Here is a 23296-nt window from a genome sequence, read left to right as displayed (position 1 = left end):
AACATGACTGGGCTTATTTCTGAGGCAGAAAGAGGTGACTTCTCAGGGCAGACAGGGAACTGTAGGAGACGGAGGACGGGCACAGGAAGGGGAGGGGGGGCAGATCCCACAGGTGGTGAGAACACAGAGCCCGAGGCCGCGGACCCAGCCCCAGGCACGCATCTGGGCCAGTGACACACAGCAGGGTTCCCGGTCTGATACCTGACCTTCTGCCCCAGCAAAGCTAAAGGACATTCTCCAGGTGGAGCGCAGGAAACCAGAGAATAACCCTCACCCCATCCCCAAAACCAAACCAAAGCACACCACGTGGTGTTTTAAAGCAGAGAAGGTGTGCATTGTGTCTGGACGAATAAATCCCGCAAATACAAAATCCAAAGCAGATTCCTGAGGAGGCCACTGGTGCTTCTGTTCCTGCGTAGGTGTTGCCACTTGCTAAGCGGGCCTGGCTGGCCACACACAGACGGCCGGCATCGTGCCCGCTCTGGGCTGTGTCCTCTTTCCCGCTGTACATCCTGACCTGGGGCTTGCTGAGCTCGGCTGCCCACTCCTCCTACATTGAGAAGCACACCGGACAACAGAAAATTTCCCTCCAGAAGCAAAATAAACATTTCATGTCAGGAGCCAATACAGGCGGGCCAAGGACAAGGCAAGTGTTCCGGGGAGGAGCTGACGTCGGCTTGTATTTCAGTAGCTCCCACTTCCAGATGCCAGGATCTGTTCTGCCTGCTGTTGCTGTGGGAGAAACCACCCCAGAACGTAGTGGCTTGAAACTGCACGAATCATTTTATTAATCTCAGAAAGTAAAAATCTGACAGTCTCTTCTAATCAAAGAACTTATTCTGTGACTACGAGCTTCACGTACTCTGAACTGTCCTTTCCTCGTAACTCTTAGGACACCAAACGTGTGTGGGTTTTTAGGTTTGTTTTACTTTTTTCCCCTCACAACAACCAATTTTCCAACTGGCCGGACACCAGCTGGGTGTCCTACAGTTCAATTCAATTCTGACCCAAACTGCCTGGAGTTACAGCAGACCCCAGAGGGTAAGGGTTCAGTCCCACAAGACTGCACCCACCTTCAACAACAGTCACAAGTCCCAGGTTGCCACCTGTTCCTCTGAGAGGCCTGCTATGAAGTTGGAGGATTCCCACAGCCCCTCCTCAGGTTGGATAATTGGCTAGAACGACTCCTTATTTACTACTAAATTCAGGAAGGCACTTTATTTACTACTACCAGTTTGTTATAAGGTGACAACCCAACGGAGGAGATGCATAGAGCAAGGTGTGGGCATGAGGGTGTGTGGAGCTTCCGTACCCTCTCTGGTTGCACCGCCCTCCCAGCCCTTGGATGCGTTCACCAGCCTGGAAGCTCCCCCAGCCCCGTAGTTTGAGGGTTTTTATTGCAGTTTCATTATGTAGGCATAATTAATTAAATCACTGGCCATTGGTGATTGAACTCAATCTCCAGACCTTTCTCCTCCCTGGAGGTCGGGGTTGGAGCTCAAAGCTCTAATTCTCTAATCTGCCGTCGTCTTCCTGGGACCAGACTCCCTCCCAAACCTGCCCCAGTCCTGAAGCTAGGGGTCCCCCAGCCACCAATTATCTCATTAACATACAAAAGACACTGTTATCACTCCAGAGATTCCAAGAGTCTTAGAAGCTTTTGTGTCAGGAACCGGGGAGTAGGACCAAATATATATTTCTTATTCTCTCTCAATATCATATGTGCCCTGTGCGTGAGTGGTCTTCATCTCTCTCTAGGGGTGTGCTGTTTGCTGTTGTGTCACCTGCTTCACGTTCAGTGGTCTTGGGCAGAGCCGGTACCTGTGAAATAGCCCAAGAACGGAGCAGAGTGAGCCCCCTGGTGGATTCCCAAGTCTCCTTAGGGATGTTTATCCATCAGCCTTTCTACACGCAATGACATGAGGCCACTGGGTATAATTTTTCTCCATCCATGTAGGTGTCTGGCGATGTAATCCTTTACCCATCTCCTACCTCACAGCAGACTTTTAAGTTAAGGGCTATCTGACAGTTTTAACTAAAAATAACTGGGCACCTTAGGTCAGTATATTAAAAATTAATTTAGATCAGGAAGGCCTTGAGAAAAAAATCGATTGTAAATTTTGAGCTATAAAAGTTACATGTGCCTTGCCGAAGGTCTATTTACTGACTTTTATAGCCAACATGTTTACTTTGGAAGAACTGAGTGTGTGATCAAGAGCCCTCAGATACCTGGAGGGGTTATTTCCTTTAGAAAATTCATCCTATCATGTTCCGAGTATTTCAAGTTTTTCTAATCAGGGGAATGATCCTTCTTTTGATGAAATAATTCAACTCTGGATGGATCATCACAGAAAAATGAAGCCATACTCCCTTCAATCTCTGTAGGAAGAAATCAGGGTCTTGAACTCATATTCACTTCTCTTGGAGGAAAATAGTGCCTGAGAAGTACAAGAATTTTGGGGGTATTGTTGCTTGCGGGGTGTTTTGTTTTATTTTTAAAATTCAATGTATTTTGCTTCAGTTCCTGCATTAAATATTGGTGTGGAAATAATTTTTGGTGGTCTTAAAAAGCTAAACCTTTTAATATAATAGAAAAAAAGAATGGTGAGGTTGAAAAATTTTAATATATATAATTATATATATTTCACTTACATCTTTGTAGTTCAGGCTGCTATAAAAAACTATCAGAGACTGGGTAGCTAATAAACAACAGACATTTATTTCTTATAGTTCTGGAGGCTAGAAGTCCAAGATCAGGGTGCCAGCATGGTCGGGTACTGGTGAGGGCCCTCTTCTTCATTGCAGACTGTCGACTTCTTGCTGTGTCCTCACATGGTGGAAGGGGCAAGGGCACTCTGTGGGGTTTCTTTTATAAGGGCACTAATCTCATTCGTGAGGGCTCCACCCTCATGATCTAAGCACCTCCCAAAGGCCCTACCTCCTAATATCATCATTTTGGGTATTAAGTTTCAACATTTTGGTGACACACAAACATTCAACCCATAGCAACTTCTTTGAAAGAAAATAAATTTAGTTATGAAAATTTTCAGAAACTGTACTAGATAATCTAACATAGCTAATCTTCAGTAAATTTCCAGCCTCTCTTTTATGCCTATGTATACACGCACACAGAGTTTTTCTACTTTTGGTCAAAAATGTTATATCAAGTGTATCCTATATTTCCATTAAAAGGAAAAGAAATCTTCATCTGGGAAGCAGCTGCAAATGGTCAATTAATGCCCACTGATGTGAATCCAGGCCCCAAGCCAGGAACCCTTCTGACCCCAGAAGCTGTGTGGTATGGTTCCTGGAGAAATCCTTTGGGGTTTGGCACCTGTGGGGCAGCCTGTCCTCCTGAGGGTGTCCAAGAGAAGGCTCCTCTTTGAAGGGCAGGGTTTGGGAGTGGAGCACCGTCTGCTCCAGATTCTGGCCAGCAGAGCCCTAGGCTTAATTCTGGGGGTGTCAGTGAGCTGGCCAGTCCCCCAGGCTCCCTGGCTGGCGGTGATGGGTGGCTGGGCCAGTGCCCTGGAGGCAGTCTTCCCAGGACTCCTTACAGCCTGCTTTCTCAGGTCCTGTCCTTGCCCCTGTGCAGCCCACAGCTCTTTTGCTCTGACACTTGGGGGGCTCAGAGCCTAATAGCAGAAGGTGGGGTCAGAAAGTAGACCTCTGTCCCTGGTGAATTTTGGCCCTGCTGATGAGACCCTGACCCCGAGGCCACACCGTGATGTGTCCCCGTCCTACCACAGACACAATCCTGTGCTCTGGTTACGCTCTGAGGGAACGGGTTCTAGAGGCTGCTGGCCTCGGGTGGGACCAGGACCCAGCTACAAGGTGTAGCATGATGTCCGTAGGAAAATGTCACCCTGGTGCTGAAAACTAACTCACAGGTGAATTTTAGGGGCCTGTCCTGTTTCTTTTTCTTTCTTTTCTAAATTCTGCCTAAGTATAGGCATTTTCTTTCTTTTCTTTTTTTAAATATTTATTTATTTATTTGGCTGTGTCAGGTCTTAGTTGTGGCACGCAGGATCTCCATTGCAGCATGAGGGATCTTTCGTTGCAGCATGTGGGATCTTCATTGCTGCATGCGGGACCTTTCATTGCAGCATGTGGGCTCTCTAGTTGTGGCTTAGTTGCGCCGGCTTAGTTGCCCCGCGGCATGTGGGATCTTAGTTCCCCGACCAGGGATTGAACCGGCATCCCCTGCATTGGAAGGCGGATTCTTAACCACTGGACCACCAGGGGAGTCCCCCTGCCCTGTTTCTAACTGGGGCAGGATCACCTGTTTGAGGAAGGCAGATGGAATTACCCGCAGATCATAAGTGCCCTGTGCTTTCCTGTCTCTGTATTTGCCCACACGGCGCCCTTTGCCTGTCGGACCCTCGCCTACTGCTCAGTTCTATCTCCTCCCCATCATCTGAAGTGAAGCCCAGATGCCACCTCCTGCAGGGCCCTTCTCTGCAAACGCAGCCTGAGGTCAACACCTCTCTCCTTGCATCCGAGTTATCTTTGCACATGCGGCTTTCCTCTGCTGGACCACACATCCCTTGCCTCGCTCAGCTCCGTGTTCTCTGCACAATCTTTGTTAACCAAGTGAAGGAGCCTTTGCTTGCAGAAAACCGGCAAAGCCTGCAGTGAGAGGTTCCTCCGAAGATGAGAACCTTGGAAACGAGGACAAAGGAGTTGAGAAAAGGCCAACCCCGTGAGGTCTCCTGGTTCTGCCGTGCTCAAGCCCACATTCGGGCCAAGACTAGTAGAGAACAAGGAACCCACAGCCCTCCTGCCCCGTCCCGAGAGAGGAAGTGGAACGAGGCTTTCTAGTTGGGCTCTGGGGACAGGGCTTCTCAGCAGATTTGCAGGGGAGGTCTGGCGTGGCAGAGGGCTGGCATGCACGCCGGCCCCCTCCTGCTGGCTGACAAGCAGGACAAGGGTGCCCTTGTCCCATGGCATTCCCTGGACTCACTTCTGGAAGTTTCTGAGATAATTCTTCCGGGCTGCACATGTTTCTTTCCTGTTGACTCCCCCTCCCCAGGATGCCTGGAAATGAGGGCTGCCAGGTGTACCTGCCATCAGTCGTGGGGAGCTGGGGCAAAGCAGGGCTGCACCCCTGCCTCCTCTTCCTGGAGGGGGTGGAGGGAGAGGTTTCCAGGACCCTCCACTCAGACTTTCGGCAGAACCCAGTCAGGTGGGCACAGCCTGATGGTGGGGGTCGTCTGCCTGCAGAGCTGGGTCACGGGCAAGCTCCCTGCACCCACTCTGGCCCCGCTGAGGAAGTGGCCTCAGAGTTCCCATGGACAGCCTCCTTCATCTCTCATTCAGTGAGTCCCCTGCAGCAAGGGCCCAGCGGCTCAAGACTTCCTCTGCTTCTCTCCACATCCCCTCTTCCCGCCCACTTTCCAGTGGGAGAATCCACAGAGGTAAGCCCTGCTCTCCCTTCTGCCTCGGCCAGAGCCTGCACGCCCCCCGTGGATTCTGACCACAGTCTCCCAACTCCTCCCGCCTCTGGTCGCCTCCAGGTCCGATACCCAGGCCACACTGACCTCCCTGCAGTGTGGCTCGGATTGTGTCATTTCTCTTCACACGAACACTCAGTGGAATCAAGTGCAAGCTCCTTTGCTTGCCATTCAAGGGCTTCCATACCTGACCCGATGATACGTGCCTTCAACATTGCACGTCCCGCTTCCCTCTGCTTTTGAGCTCAGCCCTTGGAGGCTCTTTCGGCAGACGCTGAATTCAAACTTCTCACCCTGCTGTACGTGTGGCGCTTCGTGATTGCCCCAACCTGCAGGCATGTCTCTCTTGTTTTCTTCCTCTGCTTTACGCCCCTGAGCCTCAGCTATCTTCCTAGGTGTCACCAAACCTGCTCTTTGCTGTCATACTTCATAAGCCTTCCCTCTCTCACCCATCTCACCTTGGCCCATCAAGAAATCCCACCTTTGCGGGCTTCCCTGGTGGTGCAGTGGTTGAGAATCTGCCTGTTAATGCAGGGGACGCGGGTTCGAGCCCTGGTCTGGGAGGATCCCACATGCCACGGAGCAACTAGGCCCGTGAGCCACAACTGCTGAGCCTGCGCGTCTGGAGGCTGTGCTCCGCACAAGAGAGGCCGCGATAGTGAGAGGCCCGCGCACCGCGATGAAGAGTGGCCCCCACTTGCCGCAACTAGAGAAAGCCCTTGCACAGAAACGAAGACCCAACACAGCCAGAAACAAATAAATAAATAAATTTTAAAAGAATAACAACCCAAGCCAAGCTGTAGGATTTAAAAAAAAAAAAAAGAAAGAAATCCCACCTTTGCTTTACGTCCAGTTACAAGAGAGGCCGCGATAGTGAGAGGCCCGCGCACCGCGATGAAGAGTGGCCCCCACTTGCCGCAACTAGAGAAAGCCCTTGCACAGAAACGAAGACCCAACACAGCCATAAACAAATAAATAAATAAATTTTAAAAGAATAACAACCCAAGCCAAGCTGTAGGATTTAAAAAAAAGAAAGAAAGAAATCCCACCTTTGCTTTACGTCCAGCTCAAATGCTCCAACTCCATGCAACCTTCGTGGCTGGACGGAATCTCTCCCTCTGCTTGGTTTGTGTATCACTTATTTCTAGATGAATGTTTCCAAACCCTCTGCCTTAGACCATAGTAAGTTCTGGTCCTGCCTGTGTCCCTCCTGGCCTGTGAGTTCTGTGTGAACAGAGGCAGTTGGCTCATCTCTGCTGCCCCACAGCTCTTTGCCTGGAGCCTCTCAGGGAGAAGCTCCAGAAATTCCCGATCAGTAGGGGGTCTGTGGTCTTGTGTTTGCCATTGTGTCTTTGTATTTGTTGCTGTGTCACTTCTTTTAGCAGCTCAGTTTCATCTGTGAAATGGGAATGCTGTGTTAACTAAATGCATTCATGCTCCTGTGAGGGAAGAGAAGGGTTTTCACTACAGCTGAACGGTAATGAAACATAGTTTAAAAGTCCTCATTACAGTGTCAACTCTCCCATCCCCAGAATTCTCTATCCCCCTTCACTGCTTTATTTTTCTCCAAAAATCTGACTACCATACAACATATTTTAATTACTTATTCATTGTCTTTCTTCCTCCATGAGAAATGTAAACTCCACGAGAACAGAGAGCCCTGGCTGCTATGCTATTTTGTTCCCTGCCTAATCCACACATAGCAGGTACTCGATAATTACTTAGTGAATGAAGGAGTGAACTAATTTCTTTATGAGGCTGTCCTGTAATAGGGAAGAACAAATCTGACTCCATATTGGATCTGTTTCTTTAACTTCTGTATTCTATTGCTTTTGCTAAAAGTTAAGAATGTTGCCTATAGCCTGAAATATACAGAACGGCCCCTTCTCAAGGCTCTGACCTTTTAGGGTGTAACACTTTTCCATTCATATAAAGATAAAAAGTTGCAGAGCAGAGAATAACATTTGTCTTCTTGGAAGTTTTCAGGAACATCACGACCTGACCTGACCTACCTGGACAGCTGCAAAAGCAAAGGATTCTGACACCAAGAAGTTTGGGACAACCAACCACACCCCTCCGCTTTTAGAATGAAAGAAGGCTGAGTTCTAACTTGGGGGAGATGGTTCTTTGGGACGCCAGTCCGCCATGTTCTCCATCTGCTGGCTTTCCAAATTAAGTCACTATTCCTTGCCTTAACAACTCATCTCTAGATTTGTTGGCCTGTTGTGTGGCGAGCAGTATGAGCTTGGACTCGGCAACAGTCCTTCCTAAGGAAGTACTGCATAGTCCTGTGATGAGTTACACCTTCAGCATCTCCTAAAATCCTCAAGGCAACCCAAGGGGATGGTTTGGTTGCCCTTTCTTTTACTTAGTAACAGAGAAGCAGGTTTTTAGGACAGACGTTTAACACCATCTGTCATACCTATTTATTTAAGGGATTATTTATTTAGCATCTATTATTGAAGTGTGAATCCCCGGAGCACAAACCTATTTGCTCACCGTTGTATTCACAACACATAGCACAGGTCCTGCAAATAGCAGGTGCTGCCTACTTGCCGGTGTCAGCTGGAAGGTAACCAGGCGACCAGACACTGCTGCTAAAAACTGTTACCGCCAAGTGGACATTTGTTATAACCTAGCCAGCTCTGTTCAATAGAACCTCTTGCGATGATGGCAATATTCTATAAGCCACACCGTCCAAAATGACAGCCACTGGCCATACATGTCAACCACTGTGTCAGGTGCCGGGAATAAAATAGAAAAAAAGACAGAGCATTGAGGACAGTGGGGAAGCAACCCCTGAAATGTTACTAGAGTACCTGAAGAGCTGAATATTTTAATGTCATTTAACTTACGTATCACTTTCTTTTTTAAAAAAACGAATTAATTAATTTTGGGCCGCACTGCACAGCATGCAGAATCTTAGTTCCCCAACCAGGGATCGAACCTGCACCCCCATCAGTGGAAGCACAGAGCCTTAACCACTGGACCACAAGGAAGTCCCTACATATTATTCATACTTTCACAATAACCAATCGTGGCAAGGGGGCTTCTGTATGGACTAGTATGATTTATGCTATGTCATTAGCTTTTACAATATTCCTGCCAAGCAGTTATCCGCAGCTCCATTTCATGGTCAAGGAAACGTGGACTCAGAAAGGTCCAGCAAACTCTTAAGTTCTCCTCCCACTGTGTCAACCTGTTGCCATTTTGCAGAGGAGTAGTAAGAACTGTTCATGCTCTACGGAGTTGGCTCAGTGTATCCACATCTGTGGATTCAACCCACTGCAGATTGAAATTTGAAATTTGATCCGTGGATGTGGAACCCGTAGCTATGGAGGGCTGACTGTACTAGGCCAGTTTATATAAGGGATTTGAGCATCTGAGATTTTGGTATTGGTGGAGGTCCTGGAACCAATACCCATGGATGCTGAAGGACCACTGAATACAAAACAGAAGGTAGAAAGTGAAAAATTTTCGTCGGCCTCGTCATTTGCTGGAATACTTTCATGATTTTCACGCAGCACTGGAATGAACTCACTTCTAATACTTCTAACGTGTGCTATTTCATTTAATCCTTATAACAAAACTTGCCATCGTAAGTTCCTTGTTGTGGACAAGGAAACAAGCTTGAAAGGTCAAGGCTTTTGCTCATGGTGCCTGGCTGGCTATGGGAGAGGCAGGATTTGAACAAAGATCTGTCTGGTCATTTCTGCTACATCTTTCTGTTTCTATTAATCAAGTATTAGCTGAGGAAATAAACCTAAGTTCACGTCTGATGAAACAAACAAATTTGCTGCATTATGTAATTCTTAGCTTCCATCGCCTCCAATGCTTGAAATCCTTGGCTGTGTGTATTTATGGCCACCTCCTGGCGGGATGATGTACTACATGGAAATTACTAAAATGCCACTGAGGGATATTTTTCATGATTCATTCGTTCTTTTAACTCAACAAAGTTTTATTGAGCAGTTACTATGTGTCAAGCACTGTGTTAGGTGCTGAATAAAATAGAAAAAAATGCAAAGAATGTTAAGGATGGGGGGGAAATAGACACTAATCAATCAACTCCATAAGTATAAAATTACACTACAATACAAGTGTATAGAGCCACAAACAAGAGTAATGGAGATGATCTTATGAGTTTGAAACTTAACAAAAATTTAGTGTGTGTGGTCCCCTTCCCCCACCTAATATTCAGGCGACTGATAATTCATTGCTCTTCATCATAGTTTAGGAAAGGTCTCAGAGTCTGAAACTTTCTGGGATTACACAAGCCTACACCGTATCCCCCTGTATTCCACATCCTTACTCGGAACTGACAAATGTGCAGGAGAGGAAAACCCCAGGAAATGCTCGTGTACTTGTGTCTCTCCCCAGGGAGGCAATAGGAGAATTTCCACAAATTAACCTGCCTGTTCCAAAGCCACAGCAGAGGTTTTCCTTACAGATAGTAAACCAAAGCCCCACGTTTCCATCTTTTCAATAATCTATCCAGTTTGAATATTAAAAGCTTTGTTTCCTTAAGCGATGGTGAATGACCCCAGACACCTCATGCTGAATATGCGTCTGTACCCCCAGGCCCTCCACCGCAGTGCAGCACAGGTGGCTGCATTAAGAAATGGCCTCAAAACAGTGCTTCCATCCCCCACTCCATCCCTCTGCACCATCTCGCTGCCTATAGTTCATCCTTTTAGAAGTTGTACTAAGTTCCGAGAAAACACTGTAACATTTCCCATGAATCCTTCCGCTCTCCTAGTGTCACTGGTGCCTACCTCAATTTGATGGAGAATGCAGGTCCCCTAGAAGTTCTCTGCCCAGCCTTCAGGCTGGGGGAGTTTTCACAAGCATGGCCTTGCCCCACTGTGACGGCTGACGTGGCGGCTTCAGGAGGGAGTGGCTGCAAGACCGCCAAGGAGGACGGTCTCTCTCCAGCTCCCAGCTGATGCTGGGCAGCCCTGAGACCTCAGAATAGGTTTCTGCCCATTAGTCTGCCTGAAATAGGGCTCGTCGTGGGATCAAAGGACAGAAGACCTCTCTGCTGCTCACTGTCGTGGAGAGGTCTGCCGTCCAATCCCTCACAAGACACAGCCCCTTTTCCAATGTCCTCACTCGGGTCAATTCTGTTCTCCTTTGTTCTCAAATGTCAGAAGGCTATATTGTCTGGCTTAGGAACCCACCAACAGAATCCCCTCCCCAAGGGTGGAGTGGTAATAGGGAAGAACAAATCTGGCTCCACACTGGGTCTTCTATTGCTTTTGTTTCACGTTAATCATTAAAGGGATGTTGCCTATGGCTTAAAGTAACAGAATGGCCCACCTCCAGGACCCCTGCCTCCCTTTGCCTGAGCATTAAGCTAAAATACCTTTGCTTAAGCTCACAGGAAACATCCTGACCAGGCCCACCTGTGATTGGATGCAGGAAAGAAGAAATTAACGCATCCCCTCTGGAGTCTGGTCTGGCTGCAACCAGGAAATATTTGCAACAACTTACCCCCGTTTTTGCTTTACTTCCTCATCTTCGCTTCTTTGTTCTATAAAGGAAGCTAAGCATCCACACGGAGCAAAATGGTTCTTTGGGACACTAGTCCAGCATCTTCTCGGTCTGCTGGCTTTCCGAATAAAGTCACTATTCCTTGTCCAACAACTCGTCTCTTGATGAGTTGGCCTGCGGTGCAGTGAGCAGTATGAGCTTGGACTCGGTGACAGAGTCTTCTCTATTGCACCCCTGAAATATCGCTACTCTGCTTCCAAGGTCATCTCCCCTCACCTCTGCTGGAATTAGCTAGAGGCCTCCTCTGGGTAGCCTGGCTCAGTCCCGCCTTTCCAGGCCCTGCTACTAGAATAGTTGTTATCGTTTCATGAGAGCCTATCAGGGAGCGAGGCCCTAGGCAGGTCCTTTTCACGCGCTGCCTCAGCGGGTCCTTCAACACGTTTAGGACTTGAGGGCCATCGTTCTGCGTTACGTAACTGGCATAAGGTCATACCACTAAGTGGGGTGGGTGGGCTGGGACCAAACCCAGCTCAGTCTGCAGACACTGCCTCTCCTGCACCTGCCAAGTCTGCCTGGCCTTCAGCACCGAGATGGAGCTGCAACCCACCTCCTGCACCAGGATCTGGAAAGGCTCTGCCCGTCGCACCCATCCCTCTGCTTCTTTCTCCCCACGTGTTCTTGCTGCTTTGCACTGTGATCACGGGAGCCTCAGTCTTTGTCATCAAGGCTGGGCCAGCTCACGACAGGCCCACAGGGAGCAGGCACCCACTATTAGGGACAAAGGAAGCAAACACCTGCCCCTCCTAGGGAGCATCCCCTCATCTCCAGGCAGCAGGAAAGGCTGGGCCAGGGGGGTGGGGCCCCGAGCTCTGGGGCAGGTACTGCTGTGGAGGGAGAAGTGCCAACCAAGCCCGAGTCTGAGGATTGCAGTCAGCCTCCTGGACCTTGGCTATGGCTCAGTTCGGTGCCGATACTCTGTCTTCCCCCCAGGGCTGCAGGAGTGTGGTGTCCTTGAGATGAAGCAGGACCCACCTCGGGCTCACGAGAGGCAGAAGTGAGAGGTGAACCAAGTTCTGTCTCGTTCTGTGATATTAAATAAGTCAGTTAACCCATCTGAGCCTCAGTTTCCTCATCCACAAACCATGGCAATACTACTTGATACCTATCACATAGAATTGCCGTGAGATGCAGTGGGGACGGCACATGTGGAAGCCCTCTGAGGCTGCAAGGAGCTGGGCCCCTGGGGGTCGGAGGCTGCTTCCTCCCCTCCGTTTTCCCCTCAAGGCTGCCGAGATGCATCCCATCCCCTGATGCTCGCAGATGGCACCTGGGTGAGCCGGAGGTTAGCGGTGGGGTCTCAGCACACATGCCCAGGGCTACCGGTCAAGCGGGTGTCCTTGACGATTAACTTGATGTCTGATTTTGGCTTTAGGTTCATCATGCCCATAAGGCCTCACAAGTCCAGAGGGAACTTTTCACACCCAAGTTGGCTCATGTCCGCTTCCCATAACTGCCAATAGCATCTAACTGTTCTCAGGACAAGAAACAAAATTATCCCCAAGTCTCCGTGTCCAGTTTCGGGTCCACTCCTCTGCCCTCCGGGCTTCTTTCACTACCTGGGACCTTGCTGGACTCTCTACCACAGCTGTGGGACCTTTGCCATGTTCTCCTCTTTGTCTGGAAAGCTCCTTTTCTGCCCCAGCCCAGCTAATGCCTGTTCCTTCTTTAGACCTTGCTTCAATCTTCATGTTCAGAACGCCTTCTCTGAGCTGAGGTCGGAACCCCCCATTACACACGTGCAGGTCACCAAGTCTCGCCCTTGGTAACATTTATCATCATTGTGAAGAAATGTTCCTGGCCTTGCTTGTGGATTATAAGCTAAATAGAGGCAGGGAATGGCCTGGTTTTGCCCATCGCTGTGATCCCTGGTGCCTAGTACAGGGCCAGGCACACAGGAGGTGTGGGATGAACACGTGACTTAGCAGAGCAGGTCTTTTTCAAGCCTGAGGAGACAGCAGCAAATCTACCCAAAGACCAGTAAAAGGCTTGAAATGTGTTCCGAAGGTTGTCTTAAGTCAGCCATGCTAAAGAAGGCTCTCCATTTGGCCTTAAAACTTGTCATTCCCATTACTGCTTTAGCCGGTGATTCATGAGGGTGTGAATCATCCCCAGAGCAGTACATGCACTTGGTCATATGGATGGGAAAAGGAGAGAGAGATTTCCCCTTAATTAGAAACGACGAACCCAAAAACTGTTTTCTGCCGAAGTATTCATTCAACAGATACTCCCAGAAGCCAGGTTAGTGCCAGGCTCTATGCTGAGCTCTGTTGGGGCCGGGGGAGGGTGAGGAGGGGCAACAAGTAAAATACAAGATCCGGTCCCTGCCCTCAAGCAGATGTAACAAATCAAAGGTAGATTCAGGGCTTCCCTGGTGGCGCAGTGGTTGAGAGTCCACCTGCCGATGCAGGGGATGCGGGTTCGTGCCCCAGTCCGGGAAGATCCCACAGGCCGCGGAGCGGCTGGGCCCGTGAGCCATGGCCACTGAGCCTGTGTGTCCGGAGCCTGTGCTCCGCAACTGGAGAGGGCACAACAGTGAGAGGCCCACGTACCAAAAAAAAAGAAAAAAAAAAAGGTAGATGCAGCCCAAAATATGAACTGCCTTCCACGTGTGGGCTCTCTGGAAGGAGGTTAAAGACACAGCCACCTTACCCCACCCCCATGGGGTCACCCAGATCCTGAGGTCACTTCTCAGAGCTGCCCCTTCTCTGGTCCTCTGCGTGACAATATCCATTTTCTACAGTCACAGGTCCCTCGGGACTGCAGTCTTTATTATGAGACAACCACTATTAGCTCATGGTTCTTGTATAACTGCATCTACTTGAGAAGAAAATTAGTCCTGAACTACATTTCTGGAGAAGGGGTTTTGCCCCATGGGTCAGGGGAAGCAATTTTCATTTATGTCCTCGACAGGTCCCTCTACATGCATATTGTCCCAAGAAGGTCATAAACTCCCAGAGAAGTTCTGTTCTCTTTCTATGGAAAACAAGACACAGGCAGTAGAAATCCAGACTCCTCACTCATTTTCAGGTCTCCCTCACTTTAGAATTCTCACCACGAGAAAAGTCAAAATTGCCTCTTCTTTAAGGGAAATCCTATGCTTTGCTCTTTATTGTATCCTAACTGGTTTATTAGTCAATAATCACCCACTACATGCACCCACGGTGTGCCCAGTGCTGGGCTAGATGCTGAGAGGGATGCAGAAAAGCATAAACTGTGATCGGGGATTTCAGTCTGGTTAGGGAGGCAGACCCAGAGGCACCCTCAAAGTTAATTAGCAGTAGAGGCAGCCAAGGGAGTGCACAGCCAGCCAGGGATGGGGGCACTTGTCCAGCCTTGCTGGATGTGTAGGATGAATCCTGGTGTATTTATAACTTCTTTTGATTACCTTCAAGCCCATACAGAACCCAATTTAACCAGAGGCCAAATGTGCTCAAAACCAGTAACTGACATGAGGCAAAGAATTTTTGTAACAGGAAGAATTCTGAGGAGTTCGGGCCCTCCCTCGGCCCCCACGGCAACAGTGTATCCCGTCTCCCCAGCCAGCCCCTGAGCAGAGGAATGGAAAGAGCAGAACCGACCATCGCAATAGATTCCTGCAGAAAACTCCCAGATGCCTATTTCCAGATGTTGCTGGGCTGCTGATTCCAGGAGGAGGTCCTATTTACTACAACCTGGAGTCTAGAACCTGCTGGGGGAAGGATGAGGGTTTATTTGAGGAGGGCCAAGAGAGGCACCAAGAGTCAGAACTCAGGGGGACACAGAGCAGGAACATAAAACCCACACAAAAGAGCGGCCAATCCCGGGCATCAGACCCCCACCATTTCTCATCCTCCCTGCAGGGCCTCGGACACGGAGGAGAGCCAGCCTTGGACACAATTCCCCGGGGCGGAGCCTACCTCTGCAGTCTCTCCTCCCAAACTCAGACTCCTTGATTTCCTCTCCAGAAGGATCAATGTAGAGATTAGACCTCAGGACACAGGGGAAGTCTCTGGAGAGTTTGCCAGTAGGCGCCACAGATAGAATCCTCCTACCCCAATGGGGACAAAGGGCAGGAGCCTCAGAAGGGTAGGCAACTTGGGCTCCGGTGCCAGACCTGAAGCCGCTCTGCTTTCTAACCATGTCCTGCAGGCCGTGACCCCGGAGCAGACAAGGGTCAGAGTCCAAGTTCCACTGTGCCACTTATTGGCTGTCTGATGTTGGGAAAGGGTCTGAGCAACCCGGGCCTGTTTCCTCTTGTGTAGGATGAGGGAATTGGCTCTCTATCAGCCCGAGAGGGCTTATCAACTCCCGTAATTCTAAATCTGCACAACTGACAACATTATTCGTGACAAAGGATGCTGATTTAATTAACAACACTTTTATAGCACTTCCTATGTGCCAGGCATGTTTAAGCACACTGCCAATGTTTCCCCATGTAATCCTCTCATAACCCTCTGACGTAGGTACCACTGCTAGCCCATTACAGAGATGAGTAAACAGAGGCACAGAGATATGATATTACTTTGCCCAAGATCACATACTTAGTGGCAGAATTTGAGCTCATTTTGCTCTAGCGGTCATACTCTTAGCCACCAAGCTACATACCTCTGATCTAACTTAACACAGGAACACAGACACCGAAAAAGGAAAATCCCAATTCTGTCTCTAACCCTCACCAGGTACCAACAGTAGACCATCTGCATCCATTCTAGTCAGACAGATGCAGCAGAGAAGCTGGGCAGGGGAGGTCAGCAGACCCTCTGAAGCTCCCAATGGGCCAAGTCGCTCAGAGATTGCTCAGGGATTGTGGGCTTCGGCCAGAGCCATAAGGAGCCAACATAGTGGTTCTTTCTGCTCTTCGAGTAGCAGCTGCCAGCTTAGCGCTGTGCCAGGCGTTGCAGCGGGCATGGTGCTGACCTGACACGTGTCCTGCTGTCACTTCTGTGGCCAGAGCTTGGCTTCTGTGCAAGCGAATCTTCTGGCGCTCTCGTTAAAATGCATTCTCGGAATTCCCTGGCGGTCCAGTGGTTAGGGCTCCGAGCTTCCACTGCAGGGGGCACAGGTTTGATCCCTGGTCGGGGAGCTAAGATCCCACAAGCCGTGGGGCACGGCCAAAAAAACAAAGCAGATCCTGACTCAGCAGGTTTGGGAGGGCACCGCGGGGTCTGCACAACTAACACACACGCTCACGGTGCAGAAGCTGTTTGTCCACAGACCTCACTTCAAGAAGCAAGGATGTAACTCCGGGCATCTGGGATTTGAAGGAGGCCCAGGCAGGCCTGGAGAGGTGAGAGGAGGCACGCTGCAGTGAGTGGGGCCTGAGAGGCTTCTCAAGGTAGCAGGAGGTAAGGAGGTACGTGTGCATTTGCGGGGTGCTGGGGGCAGCCTGCGGGAGGTGGTGTGGGAAACAGAAAGCAAGGGCCGGCGTGGGGAGATGCGCAGTGAGGCAGCTGAGTCAGCCTGGGTGATCCTGCCGAGGGGAGAGTGAGGGCAGGAGGCTGGAGGGAGAGCAGAGAGCAGCCTTCAGACAGGTTCCCTGGGCTCCCCTCCACCAGGCTCGTGAATAAAGACGCAGAGCCTCCGGAGGAGAGACCTCCAGGCCTTCCCCGGACGGGAGGGGAGAGGAGGGGAAGGGAGGAGAGTGGGGGGGGAGTCCACGCAGGGCACGAGGCGCTGAAAAAGACCCACCACCCAGCAGCCCTAGGTGTGGGTATAGGAAGCGGGGCCGGGGTCGGAGCAGAGGGTCTACAGATGACCCTGGACCACCAGGATCATTTCTGCTCCCAGTGCCTCAGTTTCTCTGCCTGTAAATCGGGAGACCGAACCCAATGGCTTAAGGCTCCTCCTTCCGGGTCTGACTTTGTGTGATTCTACTATAAAGAAGAGCAGGTGCTTCACGACTGTTAAAGTGCGCTCCAAATGCAGGGCCACTTACGAATACCTCTGAGAGGAGCCCTGTTCGACAGAAAGATATTGTGAGCCACAAATGCAAGCCACATAGGTCATTTGAAATGACTATATTAAAAAATAATCTTATTAAAAAAGGTTAAAAAAGTGACATTTATTCTAATAACATTTAAGTTAACCCACTATATTCAAACCACATCAAATTATATCATTTTAATACGTAATCAATATTAAAGTTATTAATGAAATATTTGGCATTGCTTTGGACTGAGTCTTTGAAATCGGTGTGCATGTCATATACTTGGAGCACATCTCAATTCTCACCGGCCATATTCTGAGTGCTGGTGGCTCATGGCTACCGTACAGAACCCTGTAGCTCTGGACAGTGGGTATGCTGCAAAAGAATGTGTTTTAATTACCTAAGTTCTAGAAGTATAGGCTACTGCTTTAAATGAACTTTGAGAATATGTATATGTCATAGCATAAGTGTCCACTTGGTAAGGGAAGCAGGGGTTTGTGTGTTAACCAGCAAAACCGTGAGCCTCTGAGAAAAGGCTGTGACCTCTCAGGCCCAGTCACTGCGTTTTCTTCCCGCCCTCGGACACCCCAGGCTTCTTGGCCAGCTGGTCTGGGCCTCCTGCTGATGTGTGGAGCTTTATTCCAGATCCAGCGTCTAATGCCTTCATACCTTGGTCACATCTCTCCTTTCCCCAAAATCCTGACTCGTACTTCCCCATCCCACGTACACGCACAGGAGCCCCATGGTGTAAAGCCACTGGCTTTGCACAGTGTTTCTGAACTGTCGCTCTAGGGAGGAGCTCTCTTCAGCACATTCTGCCCCCCCGGAAGAGATCAGTAATTTTTTTTTCCTTCTCTGAGAAGCAGTAGGGGAGACAGCTTGGCTTAGAGGAATGAGTGGAGCTCTGAAGCCGTAGTGACCATGTCAAACCCTGGCTCCACTTGCGAAGTGGCTGTATGGCCTTGAGGAGGGCGCTTCATTTCAGGTGTGAAAAGACCAATCCCAGGGGTGGTTAACGCACTAGCTTACATAAAGCGTTTTGTTCAGTGCCAGGTACATGGAAGACACTAGAGAAAAGATAAAAAGGTAGCTTACAACTCTTCCTTCTGCCCTTAGGCTGGTGGATGTCTGTGTGTTGGAGTCGACATTACGGTTTGTGCCATCTCTGACCAGAAGTACCTTTATCATCCCAGAGAAGGGTAACTGACCACACATTGATTCACACCCGTGAGCTAGACATTAAGTCCTCTTACCTGTTTTAACTTAATTCTCACAACGGTCCTATGAGGTAGCGCCCATAGGTGAGGAAGCTGAGGCACAGAGAGGTTAAGTAACTTTCTCAAGGTCACACAGGAAATGGCAGAGTGGAGGTGTGAACCTAGGAAATCTACCTGCAGAGCCCTGGGGCTGATCCCTTTTGCCCCACTGCTATACCAGAGGCAGGACTCCTAGGGGAGAGATTTTGACCTTAAGCTCCAAAGACAAGAGCCACAAACCAGCGTGGAATCGTTTAGCGTGGCCAGAATGATGACCCGAACCCAGATCATCCTGCCAAGGCAAATCCCATAAAGGCAGATATTTATGAATTTTTACATTTCACCTGCCACTTGTTATCAGCCATCCCCGCAGCTTCCCCGCTGCCCATGGCTTTCTGTCAGCATTCTATTTTCTGGAGCATCAATCCCGGCAGGTCCCTGAGATTCCTGGCCCAGCACCAGCACCCTGACTGTACCATCTCAGGGGTGCCCTTTTGGCGGCCACACACTCCTGCCCTCAGCTGAAGTCCCTCCCCAGGACATTTCTCCTCCCACTGGGGTACCTGCGGTTGCAGCAGCCAGAGAGGCATTTAATTCCCAGCTCTGCCCAACGGCCTGTTGGTAAGCTGCTGATGCACGCTGAGATGTGTGGAAGGAAACCCTCATGGTGACAAAAACAAACCCTCATGTTCCCAGAGCCACGTGCGTGTGTGCGTGTGCGTGTGTGTGTTTAAAGGAGCTGGGGATGGGGGTGGTGAGCTTCCCACCCACTCAGGCCCAGCTGCCCACCAGCGCGCTGCCTTTGGGACTCATTCCCTGCAGCAGGACCCCAGCACAACATGGGAGCAGCAGGGAAGCACGGGTTGCGGGAGATGGGAAGGTAGGGGGTGGGAGCTAAGTGACGGGAGAGCAGGGAGGTGACAAGTTTTCTCTTCTTTGGTAGTTGTGCTCCCCCCCAAAAAAATACACAAAAATATCTGTCTTCTCTCCTTTCCCAGCTCCTACTGAGAACCTCATCCTTGCTAGGCTGATCCCAATTTCCACACAGACGTGAAATGAGGCTGTAGGGACAGGAGAAGGGCGGCCACAGTAAGTGTGTGCCTTGGACTCAGTTCTCCCACTTCTGCGCTGCAGGGCATCTTCCCAGGCAAGACCACTCACTGTCATTTTATTTGTTGCTCCTGCCATGTACACTGTGTTAAGAAGACCCTTAAATACAACGGCTGCGGGAGGGAGAGACAGAAGCCTGGACTGCCTTCTCCTCTGTTTCACCGCAACACAAAGCTGGCCTCTGGTTTTGGCAGGACCTTTTACATAATTTGTGGGACCCAGAGAACAGTGAAAATGCTGGCCCCTTGCTCAACAACGATTAAGCATTAAACCAAGCGCAGGCCCTTCTGAGCATGTAGTCCTGAGCCGCTGGGCTGGCCGCACACCCATGAAGCCGGCCCTGAGTCTTGCCTCCGCCCTGCTGTTGGAACGAGCTAATCTATAAGCAAATCTAACCCTTTCAGGTCTCTACTGAAAGCTTTTTTGATGTCCTCGCCACCACAGGCTCCCACAGCCCCAGGAACAAAGTCACCCCACTTAGCTCAGTCACACAGACCCTTCTGGACCTGGGTCCTACAAATCTCTCCAGCCTCATTTACCAGCCCACCCCTTGGGCACTCCATGCCTGTATGATCCACTGGAAATTCCTCCCAAAGCGTTCTTTCGAATTTGTCTCTCACTGCCAGGAGTATCCCTTTTCTCTCTCACTCCTTGCTGCTTCCCATTAGGCCTTTGTCACTCAGCTCAAGGGTCACCTCCTCTGAGCTGTCTTCCCAGACTGCTCTTTCCTTTCAAGCCCAGAGCCCACACTCTCCCCACCTAAGCTTACCCTCTGAGGGATGACGGAGCCCTGCCAGTATCAATGTGTACCAGACACTCATCATTGTCACGATCTGTTATATACACCTGCTCCAACTCTGCTGTGAGGTCCTCCAGAGAAGGGCTGTGCCTGACTCATTTATGTGTCCCTAGCGCCTGCAGTACAGTGGATATTCAATCAACAGCTCTTGATCTACTTAATGGGTGAAGCCCTCCACCACATCTGTCATATACAGTTCTGTTGTAACTTTATATGAAGTTAACCAAGAGGAACCTCTTACAAGCTCTAGTCCACATTTCTTTTATAATTCTCCATAGATTGCTGTGCTCGATGTATAACTGAAGGAGATGCATTGTTGATGTTTTTAGAAAAGCACTTTTATTTTCATTCAATGAAAATAGCAATTTGTTTCCTGACTATAAAGAAAAAACACATTTATAAAGAAAAATTTAAAACATAGCAATTAAGGAATAATTATCCAAAACTCTGCCACTCAGAGAGAGCCGTTATTAACAGTTCATTCACTGACTCAACAAGTATTTATTGAACACTGACTATGTTTCATGCTTTGGAGATAGAGCAGTGAATCAGACCCACAAAAAGCCTCTTCTTCATTCTAGACATTGTTTATGTCTATGTACGGTTCTGCACACACACGCACATACACACATAACCACGTATTTTTGCAATTTCAAACTAGGTTTATTTACTAAGGGATATGCCATAAGAATCTTTTCATGCCAGTGGCTTTAAATGTATGACCCTCTTTTTCATTGTCAATATGTTTTGTAATTTTCTTTAATCAAACCTTAACTCTTGGACAATTGTTTAAAACGTCACTGTCATCAAAACCTTAGTGAATTTTTTTTATTCATAAAATTGATCAGGTTACCTCCTAAAATAGATGGCTGGTGTTAAGAGTACACAAATTTTAATTTTGACGCATATTGCCAAAAGACACTCCAACAGTTAACCGAAGTGTTAATTTGTCCTGCATCTTTGTCAGCACCAGATATGAGCTTTCTCCTTCATCTCTCCTCTTTTAGTAGAAGAAAAATGATATCACATTATTATCTAAGCATTTGTGCATTTCTCTGATTCCTGGTAAGTTTAAATATCTTTTGTATTTCCTTTGAGAAAATCGTAAGTAAGTGTGGTTATAATTTTCTTTTTTTTTCTACACAGAAGCTTTCATTTTTAGGTAGTCAAATCCATCAGTACTTTTCTAAATGGTTTCTGGTTTGGGGGGTCATACTTTTTTTTTTTTTTTTTGGCTGCGCTGCATGTGGGATGTTCCCTGACCAGGGATTGAACCCGTGCCCCCTGCAGTGGAAGTACAGAGGCTTAACCACTGGACCGCCAGGGAAGCCCCTTGGGGGTCATACTTTGAAAGGCCTTCCCCACACTAAGGTTTAAACTATTCCTTCACATTTTTTTCTAATTCTCTCTTTCTCTCTCTCAGTTACCCTTGAACAGTCACATTTGTGAATGTAATGAGTAGACTGTCATATGAGTTAATGAACAGTCCGTTTTTCCCTGTTTGAAATGCCACATTTTCCCCATATCCTGGGGCATATGTTTGCACTTATTATTCTGTTTCTTTGGCTGTCAGGCAATCTATTCCTCTGTCAACAGCATCCTGCCTGAATTATTTGCAAGCTTATAATAAATTTTAATATGTGGCAATCATTCCCTTTACTCTTCTATTTGGGATTATTTTGAAAATATATTCTTCCAGAGGAACTTCAAAATAATTAGGTCAAGTTTCAAAACAACCAAACAAAGCAAAACCCAATGAGATTTTGATTGGGGTTGCTTTGAGCTGCTACATTCATTTAGGGAAAGCTGGCATCTCTGCAATACTGCATCTTCCTATCCAAGAACTAAGAGCATCCATTTGTGCTTATTTATGCCCGCCCAACGGATCAGGCTCCTGGAGCGTGAACAGACAGCTCCCTTTCTCACAGAGCTCCAGGCCTCGAAGCTTGGAGTGGAGGCACTGAGCTCTCGGAACAACCCCAAGAGAGACTCTGGGTTGGAATTCCCAGGGGTAGCTGTAATCCACTACCAGGTAAGTCAATACTGCTGGACTTGGAAGGGCATACATAAGGAAGGAATTTAGAGAATCCTGCCCTGGGAATAAATATGTCTTTCTCTGGAGAACTGCCCCAGCCTAGATCTCAGCAGGGGTGACCCAGGAGGCCTTTTCTGAGACAAGAGGAGAAGGGTTGCTAGTTTGAGCCCACCTCCTAGGGCAGGTGCTTTATGTAAGTGTCTCATTGCATCTTCTCATTGACCCTGGAGGTGGGTGATGTCGCCCCATATAACAGGGACAGAGCCGAGGGTTTGGTGACCTGCCCAGGGCCTGGTAGCTGAAGCTCTGGGATTGGATCCTAGATCTGTCTGGCTCTGAGCCTGTCACTAAATCGCCCTGATCATCATGGGACCTAAGAAGAGTCTGAAAACCCAGCCTGGGGGAGGGTGGAGACTGAGGGGAGGGGGCAGCTCCGGAGCCTCAGGCTGGATGCCTGGGAGAGGGGCCAGGGGGGCGGATACCCCAGAGAAATGCAGGGACAGGGGAAGGACCGGCGCTCTGAAGCCTTGCCTGGCTCTCAGCTCCGCGTGGAAGGCAGCCATTCCCCTTGTCCAGAGGGAGCCAGGAGTTTTGAAGTTCAGACAAGATGGAGCTGAGGCTCCGTGTCTGTGGAGGAGGGCAGCATGAGGACCCAGAGAGAAGGGTCGAGTCCTCTAGGCCTGGGGCGGGCGGCAGAGAGCTGACTCCTGAGCCACTGATGGGGCTACAGACCGGGCAGCAGGCTGAGCTTCACATCCAGCTCAGGGTCCAGGGCCTTCCCTGACCTTCTAAACTCAAGGACTTTGGATATTATGGAGTAACCTCCCTCGCACCCCAGAGGTGGGTAGCCTGTTCCAGGGCTGTGGGACTGTGAATTTCTCTTTTAACACTGTGAACAAAAAAGGAACAAAGAGTGTCACTCATCACCCAGGTCTACAAAGGGTTAAGTCACAACCCAGGAACAGTGTGCCCTGAGGGGAGTTCAGGATGGAAAAAATAGGACGGAAGGAGCTCTCTGTGCTTTGGAAAAAGGGCCCATAGATAGTTTGATGTATCTCTCTGAAAGAATTTCAATGACCCCAGATTCTTGCATCTTCCCATATATAGAAAAGCACTGAAATCATTAACTTGAGACATATGTTTTTGTGATCAGCATGCATCTTTTATCAAGATGTACACTTGACTACA

The 23296-nt window shown here is 49.0% G+C and overlaps 1 protein-coding gene across 2 annotated transcripts in view; it reads right to left on the bottom strand.

Moving 5' to 3' along the window:
- Positions 1 to 23296, bottom strand: part of VSNL1 (visinin like 1) — a 101601-nt gene that overhangs the window by 6224 nt on the left and 72081 nt on the right. The window lies entirely within an intron of this gene.

This window comes from Neophocaena asiaeorientalis, unplaced genomic scaffold (genome assembly GCF_003031525.2).
Source record: "Neophocaena asiaeorientalis asiaeorientalis breed wild unplaced genomic scaffold, Neophocaena_asiaeorientalis_V1.1 scaffold84, whole genome shotgun sequence".
Lineage (NCBI taxonomy): Eukaryota > Metazoa > Chordata > Mammalia > Artiodactyla > Phocoenidae > Neophocaena > Neophocaena asiaeorientalis.
The sequence above is the reverse complement of the archived record's forward strand: the minus strand, read 5'-3'. Positions and strand labels throughout refer to the sequence as shown.